Source organism: Filicampus tigris, chromosome 7 (assembly GCF_054856515.1).
Source record: "Filicampus tigris isolate MCC_2025a chromosome 7, RoL_Ftig_1.0, whole genome shotgun sequence".
Taxonomy (NCBI): Eukaryota; Metazoa; Chordata; class Actinopteri; order Syngnathiformes; family Syngnathidae; genus Filicampus; species Filicampus tigris.
This window is the reverse complement of record NC_141223.1, coordinates 24,238,203-24,257,020: the sequence shown is the minus strand read 5'-3', so window position 1 is coordinate 24,257,020 and position 18,818 is coordinate 24,238,203. Positions and strand designations below refer to the sequence as shown.

The 18,818-nt window shown below is 43.9% G+C and overlaps 4 non-coding genes across 4 annotated transcripts; all 4 read right to left on the bottom strand.

Moving 5' to 3' along the window:
* Positions 1-821: 821 nt before the first annotated feature.
* Positions 822-1,006, bottom strand: LOC147145310 (U2 spliceosomal RNA). The gene has a single exon (XR_015087636.1). It is a non-coding gene; the product is annotated as a U2 spliceosomal RNA (small nuclear RNA).
* Positions 1,007-8,021: 7,015 nt separating this feature from the next.
* On the bottom strand, positions 8,022-8,185 carry LOC147145309 (U1 spliceosomal RNA). Its single transcript, XR_015087612.1, has one exon. It is a non-coding gene; the product is annotated as a U1 spliceosomal RNA (small nuclear RNA).
* A 2,804-nt stretch (positions 8,186-10,989) lies between these two features.
* Positions 10,990-11,174, bottom strand: LOC147145308 (U2 spliceosomal RNA). Its single transcript, XR_015087641.1, has one exon. It is a non-coding gene; the product is annotated as a U2 spliceosomal RNA (small nuclear RNA).
* A 6,794-nt stretch (positions 11,175-17,968) lies between these two features.
* LOC147145307 (U1 spliceosomal RNA) lies at positions 17,969-18,132 on the bottom strand. Its single transcript, XR_015087707.1, has one exon. It is a non-coding gene; the product is annotated as a U1 spliceosomal RNA (small nuclear RNA).
* Between the last annotated feature and the right edge of the window lie 686 nt (positions 18,133-18,818).

Here is an 18,818-nt window from a genome sequence, read left to right as displayed (position 1 = left end):
TAGATAGATAGATAGATAGATAGATCGATAGATCGATAGAGAGAGAGAGATAAAGAGATAGATAGATAGATGGATAGAAACTATATATGTATGGAAGATAGAGAGAGAGAGATAGATAAAGAGAGAGATAGATAGATAGATGGATAGAAACTATATATGTATGGATTTGTCTGGTGCCACTGAACATTTTGAAAGTGAGAAAATATTCAGAAAAGATTGTGTCCATTTTTTGGTCAAAATACCGCAAGAGGCAGAAGGGTTGAATAGTATCGTTCAGTCAGTACATTACCTAAACCATTAGGAATGAGGTAAAATGAATCTGCAAAAACATTCCCATCATGCCTTGCTTCACTTCTACCAAGAATTCAAAGCGGGAATTGTCCCAGCCCCCATGCTTCACTTCCTGTTTCTTTGTGTGGTCAGGAACATAATTTTACGCTGCTGACATCGAGTGGTGTAACAGCATTTTAATAAAATTTGAAGTATGACAAATATCCTTGTTTACTTTAGCTCTTTTTGGAGTAGCGTGGGCAGAGCAAGACAATGTTTTCTTATGGTGGGAAACAAAGGTCTTTCTTGATAAAACTATGACTTTGTATTCTTTTAATTGTTTTTCTATCTTGAAAGGGAAAAAGATTAAAATAAAATACTAAACTATATCCTTCTGAAATGATATTGCAAACTTTCAACATCAGACGTCTTGCCTTCACTTCTTAGGATACTGCGACATGGGGCATTCGTAATCATGAGTATTGGCTGCAAAGACCGAAACACCACCGTGAAACATCAGACCAAGTTTAATGCTTGTTGTTAACCAGCAGAGGAGGTGCACCATTCCTGGAGATACTGCAATACCAGGTCGATGCATGGAGTGGACGGAGCAAGCCCCGTTTCCATCTCCCAGTTCCAAAAATCAATTTAATATATAGTCCCCAGATAAGAGACGTATCAGATATTAAACTGATAAGAACAGATTTTTCTTTTGAACAAGTTTTATTGTTACAATGGACAAATGTTAGTCACATCTCTCCAATATGGAGCACAGCTCTATTCACAAAACAACATGTTCAAACAATATCCTTGTTAGCTTAAAAGTCATCATGTTAACCTTAATAATACCAGGTAAACTATGCATAATATACTGAAATTTAAAAGACAGATTAGATAGAACATATCGAGCCTGTTGTACAGAAGCGTAGTGTCCTTAGTAATTGGGACCTCATCCTACCCTTTCAAACAGCATTCCTCCGGTCCTCTCAGGGCGCCCATAGGAGTTCCTCACCCCTCTTGTTCCTTTTCAGCAGTCTCTCCCGGTGAACCAGACCGTCGCTGCCAAGACCTTTTATGTGTAGCTTCGGTTCCCTCCTCCGGGTGGGCACAGACGACTCTTCTTGGTGGCTGCGTCCTTGGCCTGCCGCCAGCAGCTGTCAGGGTAGCTGCGGCCATTCGGAGCACAGCCACAGGGGGGGTCTGTCTGTGTCTCCTTACCAGCAAGTTTCTGGAGGTCCAGATGGCGTCTTTGATGGCGGCGAGGGTGAGCCACTGCTTTTCAAAGTGTTCTTTAGGGTTTTCCAACTGGCTCACCCCATAGAGCACAAACTGTGCGTTTAATGCCTCCCTTGCTGGCAAGTCCGGGAATTGTAGGTGGCCGGCTGTCGCCCACAGGTCTACAGCAGCACTGCACTCCCAGAGGAGGTGCCTCACCGACTCGTGGGCGCCACAACCAGGTCGGGGGCAATTTGAAGACGCTGACATTCCTCGGGAGTGCATAACGGACCTCACCGGGAGAATTTCATGGGCCACCATCCATGACAGGTCCCGAAGTCTGTTTGAGAGGGCAGGATGGTTGACATTGCGCCAAACCGTTGTGGGCTCACCAAATGCGAGGCCGGGAACTGGACTCACTGCTTCCCGCTTCTGCACAACAGAGATAAGAGATCTGTGATTTTTTAAAACATGACACTCTTCTTTTTCCAACTCAAACTTTCTTAAAAAATTCCTGATAAAAGAATAAAATGGTGGCAGATTAAAAGACACAGGGATTTTATGATCAGTCGGTATTAATTTTAGTTTCCGGAGGTATGAACCCATCCAGAAACGTGTCATTGCTTGGCTCTTCTGGGCACTTGATGGTTCAAGCGCATTTCTCAGGTGCAGGGCTACATATTGGCTCCCCAAGAAGAGATGGAGGTCCGGCACTCCTTTTCCTCCATTTTCCTTGGTTTTCTTCATGGTGTCTCTTTTCAGTCTCTCCCACTTGGAGCCCCAGATAAAATGAAAGAAGGCGCGGTCCAAATCTAAAAGCACATTTCTTGTTGGGGTAAAAACAGAACTGGTCAATAAAAGCAAGGGTAGAATAACAGCTTTTATAATTAAAACTTTCCCCTCTATAGTCAGGTCTCTCAGCCCCCAAAAACCAAGTCTTTTTCTCACTTTCCCTATCACGTCACCCCAGTTTGTTTCCCCGCCCCCATCTTTGCCAAATTTGATCCCAAGTATTCTCTGGTCCGTTTGTATCAGTGTCAGGGGTAGTCCTGTCTTTTCTGTCGCGGTCCACGGTCCATAAAATTGTGCTTGGGTCTTAGCTCTATTGAGTTTTGACCCAGAGGCCCTTCCGTACCAGTCAGTCAAGTCCAAGGCCCTTGTCACAGATAAAAGATCTGAACACAGGATGTTAAAATCGTCCATGTACAAGATGCACTTTGTTGTAAGTCCTCCGCCCCCAGGGATACTCACCCCCTTAATCATTTTGTCCCGTCTCAAAATCTGTGCCAGTGGTTCTATGCATAAAACATAGAGGAGAGCAGATAAGGGACAGCCTTGACGCACACCTGAGTTAATCTGGACTGCTTTTGTCAAATTCCCATTAACCATGAATTTGCTGCTAATGTTCTGATACAGCAGTTCCACCCACCCTATAAACCTTTGGGGAAGACCCAATTTTTTCAATAGCCTAAAGAGGTATTGATGTGAAACTCGGTCGAAGGCCTTCTCAAAGTCCAAGTTTAAGATTACTAACCGCATATTTCTGTCTCTTGTGTAGCAAATTGTGTCACGGATCAGCGTGAGGCTGTCTGTGATCTTCCTACCCGCTATGGCACAGGTTTGATCAGGGTCGATCAATTCGTCCAGTAAGACAGACAAACGCATAGCTAAAAGTTTACTAAAAAGTTTGCAATCAACATTTAAAAGCGTAATGGGTCGCCAGTTACCAAGGTCAGTCTTGTCTCCCTTTTTGTGCAATAGTGCGACTATCCCTACTCTGAAGCTATCTGGTAGTCGTCTTGTTTTGTCCAACTCATTAAAAACAGTGATTAAATCTGGTGCCAACAAGTCCCAAAAGGTCAAATAGAACTCAAGGCAGAGGCCGTCCTCTCCTGGAGACTTTGCTTTTTTGAATTGTCTTACACATTTATTTATTTCCTCTCGGGTAAAATCTTGAGTTAATAACACTTTGTCAGTCACGGTTTTCTCAATGAAATGTAATACTTCTGACATTGTCTCTAATTGAGTATCTTTCTTGTCATACAGTCTCTGGTAGTAAGTTTCGACTTCCTGGTTTATTTCACTGCTAATTTCCGTTATCACTCCATTTCCTTTTTGCAGCTTGAAGATACCCCCACCCTTGCTCATAATTTTTTTGAAGAAATACCTGGTACATTTTTCTCCTTCCTCTATTTCTTTTTCTTTGCTCCTTAATATTACGCCTCTACTTTTGATATTTGCTAGAAGTCTCAGTTCCTTTTTGACCTGTTTAATTTCCTCATTAAAATTAATGCCCTTTTGTGATAAATTAAAATACCTTTGTAGTCTGTTTTGCAGGCCCAGCATGTGTTTCATTTCCTTCCTTCTTTTTTCCTTACCTGCTCTTTTAAAAAAGCTCTGGGTTCTTAGCTTTATCATTTCCCACCACTGTGCCCTCGATTCGTACAAGTCTTGAAGTGTTTGCCAGTCCTTGTACTGCTCCCTGTATTTAGCAACCAAGGCCTCATCCTCCAGCAGGGAGCAGTTCATCTTCCACAGTCCTCCTCCAATGGTGACACCAGAAGGCGGTGAAAGAGTACATGACAGTACTAGGTGGTCTGAGAAGAAAACAGGCGTTAATCTAGCATCCGTCGGTGGCCAATCACGTGTAAATATGTAGTCTATGCGAGAGGCTCTGGTGCTATCACTACTGAACCACGTGAAGCCCTCCTCTCTTGGATGCATGGTTTTAAAACAATCGACTAATTTAAAAACCCGACACATGTCATTCGGTAAAACAGATGTTTTGTCCACTTTAAAATCCTCCCCAGCTCCCTTTCTATCCCTTATATTTAAAACACAATTAAAATCCCCTCCTATAATTAATGGTGCGCGACCTAGCATGTGGGGCTGCAGGTTTTCTAAAAGTTCATACCTATCATGTTTATCATTAGACCCATAAATATTTAAAAGGTTAAAATCCTGTCCTATAAATGTTAGGTGTGCGAACAGTGCTCGTCCATTTTCCACCACCGTGCTCCTTTTAACCTCAATTTGGGAATTGTTTATTAAAATGGCCACCCCGTCATTTCGATTTTCATTTGAGCCACTCCATAATGATGGGTGTGGCCACATTTCCTCCCACTGTTTGTAATTTCTTAAAAAAGGTAGACCACATTCTTGGATTAAAAACACATCAGACTTAATAGTTTTTAAAAAGGACAAGACGTTCTGGGCTCTAATCCTTGATTTCACACTTCTAACATTTATAGTTGAGAATGTGAGAGTTGCAGGTATGATTTAAAATTAAAACACAAAAGGGAGTATTAAAACCGTCCATTAAGTTATTTCTCGAGACTGCAGTTCCTCCTTCATATGTACGGCAGGAGAGTTGGGTACATGATCATTTCTCCGAGAAACTTTTGGTGATGGTTTCTCACGCAACCTTAAATTCATGGTATTGTGACTTTTGGGCGTTGATTGCAATTTAATATTTAAAAAGGAGAGCTCATTTGGTGTGCTGCAGGGGAAAACTCTGGGCTCATCCACCTCACTGTCTGAGCTCCAAAGCTTTCCCCTCTTCTCTAAAGTCAAAGGGGACTCAGAAGACCTTTCAGATGCTAGCCTTTTGGATTTTTGTGCACAAGGGATCTGAGTGTCCTCACTGTCAGTCTGCTGTAAGATGGCTTCACTTGATTCGCTTGTGGGCGGGTCTTGCAACATGCCACTTTCTTCTGAGCTCCCTGTTGGTGGAGCCAATACATGCCCCTCCCCCTCCTCACCTGTTTCCTCTACTCCAATGACAGGTTTTGGAGGGAGATTTGAATTTTCCTGATGACTTCCAATTTGTTTGTTGCTTTCATTTCCATTAAGCTGTGGAGCCGATACACACCCCTCCCCCTCCTCACCGGTTTCCTCTACTCCAATAACAGGTTTTGGAGGGAGATTTGAATTTTTCTGATGACTTTCAATTTGTTTGTTGCCTTCATTTCCATTAAGCTGTCCCATTTCTTTTCCGGCCTTCAATTTGTTGGCAAATGATTTTGGACAATTTCTGTAGAGGTGGTTTGATTCCCCACAGAGATTGCACTTTCTGCCATTGGTACATTCTTCAAAAGTATGCCCAATTACTCTACATTTCCCACAAATGATTTGCTCACATGCTTCTGCCAGGTGCCCGTGCTCACCACATTTGTGGCAGAGCTTGGGTTGACCTTGGTAGTGGATGTAGCCTCGGTTTTCGCCCAAGACTATCATGGATGGGAGATGTTTCAGGCCCTGGAAGCCCTGAGGGTCCTGCCATTGCTGGATGGGTACCCGCCAAGCGCAATTCCAAATGCCGTCCGCATCCCTCACCTTCACAGCCTGACCTTTTACCGCGCAATATCTACCCAGCCAAAAACAAATGTCGTCTGCGTTAACTGTCTCATTGAACATTCTGACAATAACTGTTTTGGCAGCATTATCAGTCAGTTTCTCAACGTTAAACACAGAAAACTGGGCTTTTACATTTTCAAACCGGGTCCAAAATTCTCGAAGGTTTGCAGCAGAATTAAAGCTAACATCAAATCCTTTACTAAACGGCAAAGTTATTATACAATTAAGCTCATTAGCTTTAAACTTTAAGGTCTGTTGGACATACTTCCTGGAGAAGTCCAACCTGGACATCCCCGGGGTCCCTCCACCAGTGTCCTTAAAGGTGAAGCGTACACTGTGGTACCTCCGCATGCCGGCATAAGTGGCCGACATGGTGGGAGGACCACAAAATTAAAGGAAAACAAACAACTTACCGTCAGCACCCGACCTAAGAAAAAAAAGCGATTTTCAACACAAACCGTTAGGACAATATATCCCCCTGTGAATTAGCTCTTTGCCACAACAGGCGTAGAACACACAACCAAAGGAGGTGATCGCAGACTTAGCCAAAAGGCCGAGAAGCGATAACTACATATCGGCACAGGGGTCCACTTCATTCCCGACCGGATGAGCTACAGTGACGGTGACAAACGTCAAATAGCCATAACAAACACATTTACAGCCCAAACAACAACTACGCGCATTTTAGGTAATGACTAGTGCAACTGTGTTGTTTTTGCCCGCTTGCAAATGAAACGAAAGCTGAGCAATTGCTGGGTACTTTGGGTTATGTGGCCCAAAGTGTCCAATAGCAAAGCAGCAATACACGTGTCGTGGACATGTCTGGTGGACACTAATTTTGCTTGCGCTGAACCCAATGATAAGTTTAGGGCTGCACGATAAATCGAAATTTAATCGACGTCGAGGTTTGACCTGGCGCAATAATCCAATCGCAAGAAAGTGTCATTTTATATTCAAAAATGTATTTTTTTCCTCCCCTTTGGTGTTTGAGTGATAGACGTATTAGCCAACCAGAATTGTCGATGCTCGGGTTTGAATGGTACTGGCCAATCTATGGGGTCATTATTGAAGCAAAACCATTTACAAATGCGCATTTCAATCCACAAATGTGTCAAAAAAATCATATCCGTAAACACAGTCACAAATGCCTATTGAGCATCCACAAATGCGTATTGAGAGTTTACCAGAGCTGGGCATTAGACCATTTTTTGTCTGTCCGGCCGCGACCCTCCACCCTTGACTTGGGTACCCTTACGGCCGCGACCCCTCGGCCATATTCATAAACATTGTCGGCCCCGTTCCGCCCTGCGACCAAAAAACAAAGCATCCACAATTGACATCTCCGCGGGAGAAATGCTCTAACAGCAGAGGCTTTTTAAAGATCATTAGCTGACTAATTTACAATTTGAACCCGCTGTGGACACGCTTCAATCTCGCCAGTAGTACTTAGCCAACGTGCGTGTGCTTACTTGCATTGCGAGCCCCGGGCTCGATTTATCGTATAATTATTTGGGTCAAACAGCAGCTAGAAGTCGTAGTCAAGTTACTTATTTATCTTACACACGTCCCCTCCTTCAAAATAAAAGCATTCCAGCAAACCACTATACACAGCTGCTTGGCTATGGCGTATTTCACAATGCGTTAGTCATGTTAATCAATGTGGCATTTGTTTGTGTAAGAAGAGACGTGCAACAACAACGTGCGTTCAAGCGTGTTTGTGTTTCCTTATTTTCACATCACGTAACCCGCGCCTCCCACCTACAACTGGGGCATACTATTACAAGAGGAGGCGGGGGGTGCTGAGGGGCAATACCACAATCCCTATAACATCAGTTGTCGCTCGCGTCGACGCGGGAGTAGAAAGAAGCCTAAAAAGAAGCCTTTCACCGAGTAGGCTGAGATTAAATTCCGCCGCCCCGCGAGCACGTCGCACCCATGAGGGACGATTAGTGGGCCCGACTAAAAGCCACTTGCTTAGTCCAGCTATTTTTTAAAAATTTGTCAGCCGACACCAACCACCCCCCGGCCCAAAAAATGGGCATCCGGCGGGGCCTGAGGGTCCGTTTGACAAAATGGTTATGCCACAATTACTATGTGACAGATGTATCCTACGATGCGCATCATGAAGAAGAAGAAGAAGAAGAAGAAATTGACAGGTGTGTTGATTTTGACAAAGTTATCAGGGGATAGCGCGAACGCAGTCCCCCACTACCAGAAATTGTGCAGTCGAGATTCCCACATTTGGGGAATTCGCAGAGGTCAGCACAGCCAGAGTGCAATGGCTGAGCCTCACCCTGGGTGAACCACCTTCTTGATCATGGTATCTCCCCTGCCAGGTAAGTATGAGTTGTCCTACTCACCAAGGACAACCTCTTTCGCACACACAGCTTCTTCAGTCACGGCTCATCTGCGAGACACGTGTCGACACATACGCACACATTCACACTGGATGATGCCTCACTCTTCCACCGGTTTAACCCTCCTGCGGTATTTGACCATTTCTTGGATATTTCAGATCAAAGAATTTTACATCAAAGCCAAAGCATAAAAAAAATAACACGAGGGAGCTGAACTTTCACCCAGATGGTCAGAACATGCCGAAGTTCAAAATGGCACCATGCTGTCATTTTTAAAATGAGTCCTGCATGAGTTAGCTGGTTTCATTGTTTTAACTACGCAGGACGTATTCTGCCATTTTTTGTCCCATTGACTCCCATTATACAGCATGATTTTGGACTTACTGTAAACCTGGTGTGTTTTCGTGCATTTTCAATGAGTACCCGATGAGTACATTGTGTGACGGGTCTACTAAACCGTGAAAATCGAAAATTGGAGTTTAGAGTGTTAACAGCCTTAATCCACCATGTGGCGCTAAAGGACAACTAATGATTTTGCTTCGAGATGACGTATGTGCTTGTGGCATGAGTTTGCGTGAGTCGATTTGTTGTGTGTGTGCGTGCGTGCACATACAGGAATATACACTCACGTACACGTGCCTCAGCCGTGCGCGCGTGTGCAAGTGAAAACGCGCGCTCATATTGGAAAATGAAAATGCTGTATGCAAATCTCATTGATTTCGCTGATGTATGCGCTGTGGGAGTGGCGCTCCATGCATAAAAAGCTGTATTGTGATTGACAAGAAACGTATGTGCATGCGTGCGTGCGTGCGCGTGAGCGTGTGTGTGCGTGTGTGCGTGCGTGCGTGTGTGTTTGTGAGATGAATGGGACAGTTATGACAAAGAGTATTTTAGTGAAGTAAGAGTACTTACCAAATGTTCATGTGTGGATATGAGTGTGTGCGCGTGCATGTGCGTGCGTGCATGTGCACATGCACGGATGTTCACTCGCACTCAAGACTTTCAGGCTGTGTACGTGTGTCTGCTTACATCAGCCCACAGACTTATACTGTGCAGTGAGAGTTTATGAGTCCCATTCTAAATCATGATTTTTGATGCATTGTAAACCTGATGTGTTTTCGTGCATTTTTCAATGATTACCGAATGAAACTATTGTGTGACGAGTGCACTACGCAGCCAAAGTATAAAATTAGTGTTGAGAGTGTGAACAGCCCTAATCCTCCAGGTGGCGCCAAGATAAGAATCTTCTAATTATGCTGGGGTCATCCCAGTAGCGTTTCTGCTTCCGGGGTGACATTGGCTGCCATTTGCCAAATTTTGCTTTGCCTTTTGCTGTGCCTTTTCAGACGTGTGTAAGTACACGCACATACGTTCACACGCGCCAGCCGTGCACGTGTGCAAAGGAATACGTGCGGTTGTGCTGGAGCTTAGAGGAATTTCACTTTCGGGGTTTGGCGGATGTCTTAACTACTTCATTATTTGTACCAAATTCAAATGATGCGTAGAGAGAGCGAGAGGGAACCAAATGAACATTAGAGTTTATTAACAATTGACTATTAATGACAAACAATTGGTTATTAATGAGTTGAGCCCCCGAATTAGTTAAATAATAAAATGTTCTGGCCAACGTTGCCGCGGTTACTGGAGGTTCTCCGCCGGCGAGTGAGCGAGTGCAACTGTTGCCGAACGTCGGGGAGGAGCTCCGCTGTCGGGGGCGGCCGACCGTTGTGACGACGGTGGACTCCGAAGACGCTGCCCAATCCAGCCGAGGCTCACAGCCTGCGCCTGCAGACGTGAAGACGTGCAGTGAGAATGTAAACAAAACGCACTTGTTGACTGAATGGTTCAGGGAATTTTGAAGAAAAAGGAAGCCAAAAATATTTTTTTAATTATATCAACTACAACCACGGCAAAGAGACTGTTGACCACCTGGATTAGTTGTCAGAGTTTGTTGTGATTAGATAGGATGGATAGATAGATAGATAGATAGATAGATAGATAGATAGATAGATAGATAGATAGATAGATAGATAGATAGATGGATAGAAACTATATATGTATGGAAGATAGAGAGAGAGAGATAGATAAAGAGAGAGATAGATAGATAGATGGATAGAAACTATATATGTATGGATTTGTCTGGTGCCACTGAACATTTTGAAAGTGAGAAAATATTCAGAAATGATTGTGTCCATTTTTTGGTCAAAATACCGCAAGAGGCAGAAGGGTTGAATAGTATCGTTCAGTCAGTACATTACCTAAACCATTAGGAATGAGGTAAAATGAATCTGCAAAAACATTCCCATCATGCCTTGCTTCACTTCTACCAAGAATTCAAAGCGGGAATTGTCCCAGCCCCCATGCTTCACTTCCTGTTTCTTTGTGTGGTCAGGAACATAATTTTACGCTGCTGACATCGAGTGGTGTAACAGCATTTTAATAAAATTTGAAGTATGACAAATATCCTTGTTTACTTTAGCTCTTTTTGGAGTAGCGTGGGCAGAGCAAGACAATGTTTTCTTATGGTGGGAAACAAAGGTCTTTCTTGATAAAACTATGACTTTGTATTCTTTTAATTGTTTTTCCTATCTTGAAAGGGAAAAAGATTAAAATAAAATACTAAACTATATCCTTCTGAAATGATATTGCAAACTTTCAACATCAGAAGTCTTGCCTTCACTTCTTAGGATACTGCGACATGGGGCATTCGTAATCATGAGTATTGGCTGCAATGACCGAAACACCACCGTGAAACGTCAGACCAAGTTTAATGCTTGTTGTTAACCAGCAGAGGGGGTGCACCATTCCTGGAGATACTGCAATACCAGGTCAATGCATGGAGTGGACGGAGCAAGCCCTTTCTCCATCTCCCAGTTCCAAAAATCAATTTAATATATAGTCCCCAGATAGGAGACGTATCAGATATTAAACTGATAAGGACAGATTTTTCTTTTGAACAAGTTTTATTGTTACAATGGACAAATGTTAGTCACATCTCTCCAATATGGAGCACAGCTCTATTCACAAAACATGTTCAAACAATATCCTTGTTAGCTTAAAAGTCATCATGTTAACCTTAATAATACCAGGTAAACTATGCATAATATACTGAAATTTAAAAGACAGATTAGATAGAACATATCAAGCCTGTTGTACAGAAGCGTAGTGTCCTTAGTAATTGGGACCTCATCCTACCCTTTCAAACAGCATTCCTCCGGTCCTCTCAGGGCGCCCATAGGAGTTCCTCACCCCTCTTGTTCCTTTTCAGCAGTCTCTCCCGGTGAACCAGACCGTCGCTGCCAAGACCTTTTATGTGTAGCTTCGGTTCCCTCCTCTGGGTGGGCACAGACGACTCTTCTTGGTGGCTGCGTCCTTGGCCTGCCGCCAGCAGCTGTCAGGGTAGCTGCGGCCATTCGGAGCACAGCCACAGGGGGGGTCTGTCTGTGTCTCCTTACCAGCAAGTTTCTGGAGGTCCAGATGGCGTCTTTGATGGCGGCGAGGGTGAGCCACTGCTTTTCAAAGTGTTCTTTAGGGTTTTCCAACTGGCTCACCCCATAGAGCACAAGCTGTGCGTTTAATGCCTCCCTTGCTGGCAAGTCCGGGAATTGTAGGTGGCCGGCTGTCGCCCACAGGTCTACAGCAGCACTGCACTCCCAGAGGAGGTGCCTCACCGACTCGTGGGCGCCACATCCAGGTCGGGGGCAATTTGAAGACGCTGACATTCCTCGGGAGTGCATAACGGACCTCACCGGGAGAATTTCATGGGCCACCATCCATGACAGGTCCCGAAGTCTGTTTGAGAGGGCAGGATGGTTGACATTGCGCCAAACCGTTGTGGGCTCACCAAATGCGAGGCCGGGAACTGGACTCACTGCTTCCCGCTTCTGCACAACAGAGATAAGAGATCTGTGATTTTTTAAAACATGACACTCTTCTTTTTCCAACTCAAACTTTCTTAAAAAATTCCTGATAAAAGAATAAAATGGTGGCAGATTAAAAGACACAGGGATTTTATGATCAGTCGGTATTAATTTTAGTTTCCGGAGGTATGAACCCATCCAGAAACGTGTCATTGCTTGGCTCTTCTGGGCACTTGATGGTTCAAGCGCATTTCTCAGGTGCAGGGCTACATATTGGCTCCCCAAGAAGAGATGGAGGTCCGGCACTCCTTTTCCTCCATTTTCCTTGGTTTTCTTCATGGTGTCTCTTGTCAGTCTCTCCCACTTGGACCCCCAGATAAAATGAAAGAAGGCGCGGTCCAAATCTAAAAGCACATTTCTTGTTGGGGTAAAAACAGAACTGGTCAATAAAAGCAAGGGTAGAATAACAGCTTTTATAATTAAAACTTTCCCCTCTATAGTCAGGTCTCTCAGCCCCCAAAAACCAAGTATTTTTCTCACTTTCCCTATCACTTCACCCCAGTTTGTTTCCCCGCCCCCATCTTTGCCAAATTTGATCCCAAGTATTCTCTGGTCCGTTTGTATCGGTGTCAGGGGTAGTCCTGTCTTTTCTGTCGCGGTCCACGGTCCATAAAATTGTGCTTGGGTCTTAGCTCTATTGAGTTTTGACCCAGAGGCCCTTCCGTACCAGTCAGTCAAGTCCAAGGCCCTTGTCACAGATAAAAGATCTGAACACAGGATGTTAAAATCGTCCATGTACAAGATGCACTTTGTTGTAAGTCCTCCGCCCCCAGGGATACTCACCCCCTTAATCATTTTGTCCCGTCTCAAAATCTGTGCCAGTGGTTCTATGCATAAAACATAGAGGAGAGCAGATAAGGGACAGCCTTGACGCACACCTGAGTTAACCTGGACTGCTTTTGTCAAATTCCCATTAACCATGAATTTGCTGCTAATGTTCTGATACAGCAGTTCCACCCACCCTATAAACCTTTGGGGAAGACCCAATTTTTTCAATAGCCTAAAGAGGTATTGATGTGAAACTCGGTCGAAGGCCTTCTCAAAGTCCAAGTTTAAGATTACTAACCGCATATTTCTGTCTCTTGTGTAGCAAATTGTGTCACGGATCAGCGTGAGGCTGTCTGTGATCTTCCTACCCGCTATGGCACAGGTTTGGTCAGGGTCGATCAATTCGTCCAGTAAGACAGACAAACGCATAGCTAAAAGTTTACTAAAAAGTTTGCAATCAACATTTAAAAGCGTAATGGGTCGCCAGTTACCAAGGTCAGTCTTGTCTCCCTTTTTGTGCAATAGTGCGACTATCCCTACTCTGAAGCTATCTGGTAGTCGACTTGTTTTGTCCAACTCATTAAAAACAGTGATTAAATCTGGTGCCAACAAGTCCCAAAAGGTCAAATAGAACTCAATGCAGAGGCCGTCCTCTCCTGGAGACTTTGCTTTTTTGAATTGTCTTACACATTTATTTATTTCCTCTCGGGTAAAATCTTGAGTTAATAACACTTTGTCAATCACGGTTTTTTCAATGAAATGTAATACTTCTGACATTGTCTCTAATTGAGTATCTTTCTTGTCATACAGTCTCTGGTAGTAAGTTTCGACTTCCTGGTTTATTTCACTGCTAATTTCCGTTATCACTCCATTTCCTTTTTGCAGCTTGAAGATACCCCCACCCTTGCTCATAATTTTTTGGAAGAAATACCTGGTACATTTTTCTCCTTCCTCTATTTCTTTTTCTTTGCTCCTTAATATTACGCCTCTACTTTTGATATCTGCTAGAAGTCTCAGTTCCTTTTTGACCTGTTTAATTTCCTCGTTAAAATTAATGCCCTTTTGTGATAAATTAAAATACCTTTGTAGTCTATTTTGCAGGCCCAGCATGTGTTTCATTTCCTTCCTTCTTTTTTCCTTACCTGCTTTTTAAAAAAAGCTCTGAGTTCTTAGCTTTATCATTTCCCACCACTGTGCCCTCGATTCGTACAAATCTTGAAGTCTTTGCCAGTCCTTGTACTGCTCCCTGTATTTAGCAACCAAGGCCTCATCCTCCAACAGGGAGCAGTTCATCTTCCACAGTCCTCCTCCAATAGTGACACCAGAAGGCGGTGAAAGAGTACATGACAGTACTAGATGGTCTGAGAAAAAAACAGGCGTTAATCTAGCATCCGTCGGTGGCCAATCACGTGTAAATATGTAGTCTATGCGAGAGGCTCTGGTGCTATCACTACTGAACCACGTGAAGCCCTCCTCTCTTGGATGCATGGTTTTAAAACAATCGTCTAATTTAAAAACCCGACACATGTCATTCAGTAAAACAGATGTTTTGTCCACTTTAAAATCCTCCCCAGCTCCCTTTCTATCCCTTATATTTAAAACACAATTAAAATCCCCTCCCATAATTAATGGTACGCGACCTAGCATGTGGGGCTGCAGGTTTTCTAAAAGTTCATACCTATCATGTTAATCATTAGACCCATAAATATTTAAAAGGTTAAAATCCTGTCCTATAAATGTTAGATGTGCTAACAGTGCTCGTCCATTTTCCACCACCGTGCTCCTTTTCACCTCAATTTGGGAATTGTTTATTAAAATGGCCACCCCGTCATTCCGATTGTCATTTGAGCCACTCCATAATGATGGGTGTGGCCACATTTCCTCCCACTGTTTGTAATTTCTTAAAAAAGGTAGACCACATTCTTGGATTAAAAACACATCAGACTTAATAGTTTTTAAAAAGGACAAGACGTTCTGGGCTCTAATCCTTGATTTCACACTTCTAACATTTATAGTTGAGAAGGTGAGAGTTGCAGGTATGATTTAAAATTAAAACACAAAAGGGAGTATTAAAACCGTCCATTAAGTTATTTCTCGGGACTGCAGTTCCTCCTTCATATGTACGGCAGGAGAGTTGGGTACATGATCATTTCTCCGAGAAACTTTTGGTGATGGTTTCTCACGCAACCTTATATTCATGGTATTGTGACTTTTGGGCGTTGATTGCAATTTAATATTTAAAAAGGAGAGCTCATTTGGTGTGCTGCAGGGGAAAACTCTGGGCTCATCCACCTCACTGTCTGAGCTCCAAAGCTTTCCCCTCTTCTCTAAAGTCAAAGGGGACTCAGAAGACCTTTCAGATGCAAGCCTTTTAGATTTTTGTGCACAAGGGATCTGAGTGTCCTCACTGTCAGTCTGCTGTAAGATGGCTTCACTTGATTCGCTTGTGGGCGGGTCTTGCAACATGCCACTTTCTTCTGAGCTCCCTGTTGGTGGAGCCAATACATGCCCCTCCCCCTCCTCACCTGTTTCCTCTACTCCAATGACAGGTTTTGGAGGGAGATTTGAATTTTCCTGATGACTTCCAACTTGTTTGTTGCTTTCATTTCCATTAAGCTGTGGAGCCAATACACGCCCCTCCCCCTCCTCACCGGTTTCCTCTACTCCAATAACAGGTTTTGGAGGGAGATTTGAATTTTTCTGATGACTTTCAACATGTTTGTTGCCTTCATTTCCATTAAGATGTCCCATTTCTTTTCCGGCCTTCAATTTGTTGGCAAATGATTTTGGACAATTTCTGTAGAGGTGGTTTGATTCCCCACAGAGATTGCACTTTCTGCCATTGGTACATTCTTCAAAAGTATGCCCAATTACTCTACATTTCCCACAAATGATTTGCTCACATGCTTCTGCCAGGTGCCCGTGCTCACCACATTTGCGGCAGAGCTTGGGTTGACCTTGGTAGTGGATGTAGCCTCGGTTTTCGCCCAAGACTATCATGGATGGGAGATGTTTCAGGCCCTGGAAGCCCTGGGGGTCCTGCCATTGCTGGATGGGTACCCGCCAAGCGCAATTCCAAATGCCGTCCGCATCCCTCACCTTCACAACCTGACCTTTTACCGCGCAATATCTACCCAGCCAAAAACAAATGTCGTCTGCGTTAACTGTCTCATTGAACATTCTGACAATAACTGTTTTGGCAGCATTATCAGTCAGTTTCTCAACGTTAAACACAGAAAACTGGGCTTTTACTGTTTCAAACCAGGTTCAAAATTCTCAAAGGTTTGCAGCAGAATTAAAGCTAACATCAAATCTTTTACTGAACGGCAAAGTTATTATACAATTAAGCTGATTAGCTTTAAACTTTAAGGTCTGGACATCAACCTGGACATCCCCGGGGCCTCTCCACCAGTCTCCTAAAAGGTGAAGCGTACACTGTGGTGCCTCCGCATGCCGGCATTAGCGGCGACATGGTGGGAGGACCACAAAATGAAAGGAAACAAACAACTTAACGTCAGCACCAGACCTAAAACAAAGTGATTTTCAACACAAAACGTTAGGACAATATATCCCTCTGTGAATTTGCTATTTGCCACAACAGACGTAGAACACACAACCAAAGGAGGTGATCACAGACTTAGCCAAGAGGCCGAGAAGCGATAACTACATATCGGCACAGAGGTCCACTTCATTCCCGACCGGATGAGCTACAGTGACGGTGACAAACGTCAAATAGCCATAACAAACACATTTACAGCCCAAACAACAACTACACGCATTTTAGGTAATGACTAGTGCAACTGTGTTGTTTTTGCCCGCCTGCAAATGAAACGAAAGCTGAGCAATTGCTGGGTACTTTGGGTTATGTGGCCCAAAGTGTCCAATAGCAAAGCAGCAATACACGTGTCGTGGACATGTCTGGTGGACACTAATTTTGCTTGCGCTGAACCCAATGATAAGTTTAGGGCTGCACGATAAATCGAAATTTAATCGACGTCGAGGTTTGACCTGGCGCAATAATCCAATCGCAAGAAAGTGTCATTTTATATTCAAAAATGTATTTTTTTCCTCCCCTTTGGTGTTTGAGTGATAGACGTATTAGCCAACCAGAATTGTCGATGCTCGGGTTTGAATGGTACTGGCCAATCTATGGGGTCATTATTGAAGCAAAACCATTTACAAATGCGCATTTCAATCCACAAATGTGTCAAAAAAATCATATCCGTAAACACAGTCACAAATGCCTATTGAGCATCCACAAATGCGTATTGAGAGTTTACCAGAGCTGGGCATTAGACCATTTTTTGTCTGTCCGGCCGCGACCCTCCACCCTTGACTTGGGTACCCTTACGGCCGCGACCCCTCGGCCATATTCATAAACATTGTCGGCCCCGTTCCGCCCTCCGACCAAAAAACAAAGCATCCACAATTGACATCTCCGCGGGAGAAATGCTCTAACGGCAGAGGCTTTTTAAAGATCATTAGCTGACTAATTTACAATTTGAACCCGCTGTGGACACGCTTCAATCTCGCCAGTAGTACTTAGCCAACGTGCGTGTGCTTACTTGCATTGCGAGGCCCGGGCTCGATTTATCGTATAATTATTTGGGTCAAACAGCAGCCAGAAGTCATAGTCAAGTTACTTATTTATCTTCCACACTTCCCCTCCTTCAAAATAAAAGCATTCCAGCAAACCACTATACACAGCTGCTTGGCTATGGCGTATTTCACAATGCGTTAGTCATGTTAATCAATGTGGCATTTGTTTGTGTAAGAAGAGACGTGCAACAACAACGTGCGTTCAAGCGTGTTTGTGTTTCCTTATTTTCACATCACGTAACCCGCGCCTCCCACCTTCAACTGGGGCATACTATTACAAGAGGAGGCGGGGGGTGCTGAGGGGCAATACCACAATCCCTATAACATCAGTTGTCGCTCGCGTCGACGCGGGAGTAGAAAGAAGCCTAAAAAGAAGAGGGTCCGACAAAATGGTTATGCCACAATTACTATCTGACAGATGTCATCCTACGATGCGCATCATGAAGAAGAAATTGAGAGGTGTGTTGATTTTGACAAAGTTATCAGGGGATAGCGTGAACGCAGTTGCCCACTACCAGAAATTATGCAGTCGAGATTCCCATATTTGGGGAATTAGCAGGGGTCAGCACAGCCAGAGTGCAATGGCTGAGCCTCACCCTGGGTGAACCACCTTCTTGATCATGGTATCTCCCATGCCAGGTAAGTATGAGTTGTCCTACTCACCAAGGACAACCTCTTTCGCACACACAGCTTCTTCAGTCACGGCTCATCTGCGAGACACGTGTCGACACATACGCACACATTCACACTGGATGATGCCTCACTCTTCCACCGGTTTAACCCTCCTGCGGTATTTGACCATTTCTTGGATATTTCAGATCAAAGAATTTTACATCAAAGCCAAAGCATAAAAAAAATAACACGAGGGAGCTGAACTTTCACCCAGATGGTCAGAACATGCCGAAGTTCAAAATGGCACCATGCTGTCATTTTTAAAATGAGTCCTGCATGAGTTAGCTGGTTTCATTGTTTTAACTACGCAGGACGTATTTTGCCATTTTTTGTCCCATTGACTCCCATTATACAGCATGATTTTGGACTTACTGTAAACCTGGTGTGTTTTCGTGCATTTTCAATGAATACCCGATGAGTACATTGTGTGACGGGTCTACTAAACCGTGAAAATCGAAAATTGGAGTTTAGAGTGTTAACAGCCCTAATCCACCATGTGGCGCTAAAGGACAACTAATGATTTTGCTTCGAGATGACGTATGTGCTTGTGGCATGAGTTTGCGTGAGTCGATTTGTTGTGTGTGTGCGTGCGTGCACATACAGGAATATACACTCACGTACACGTGCCTCAGCCGTGCGCGCGTGTGCAAGTGAAAACGCG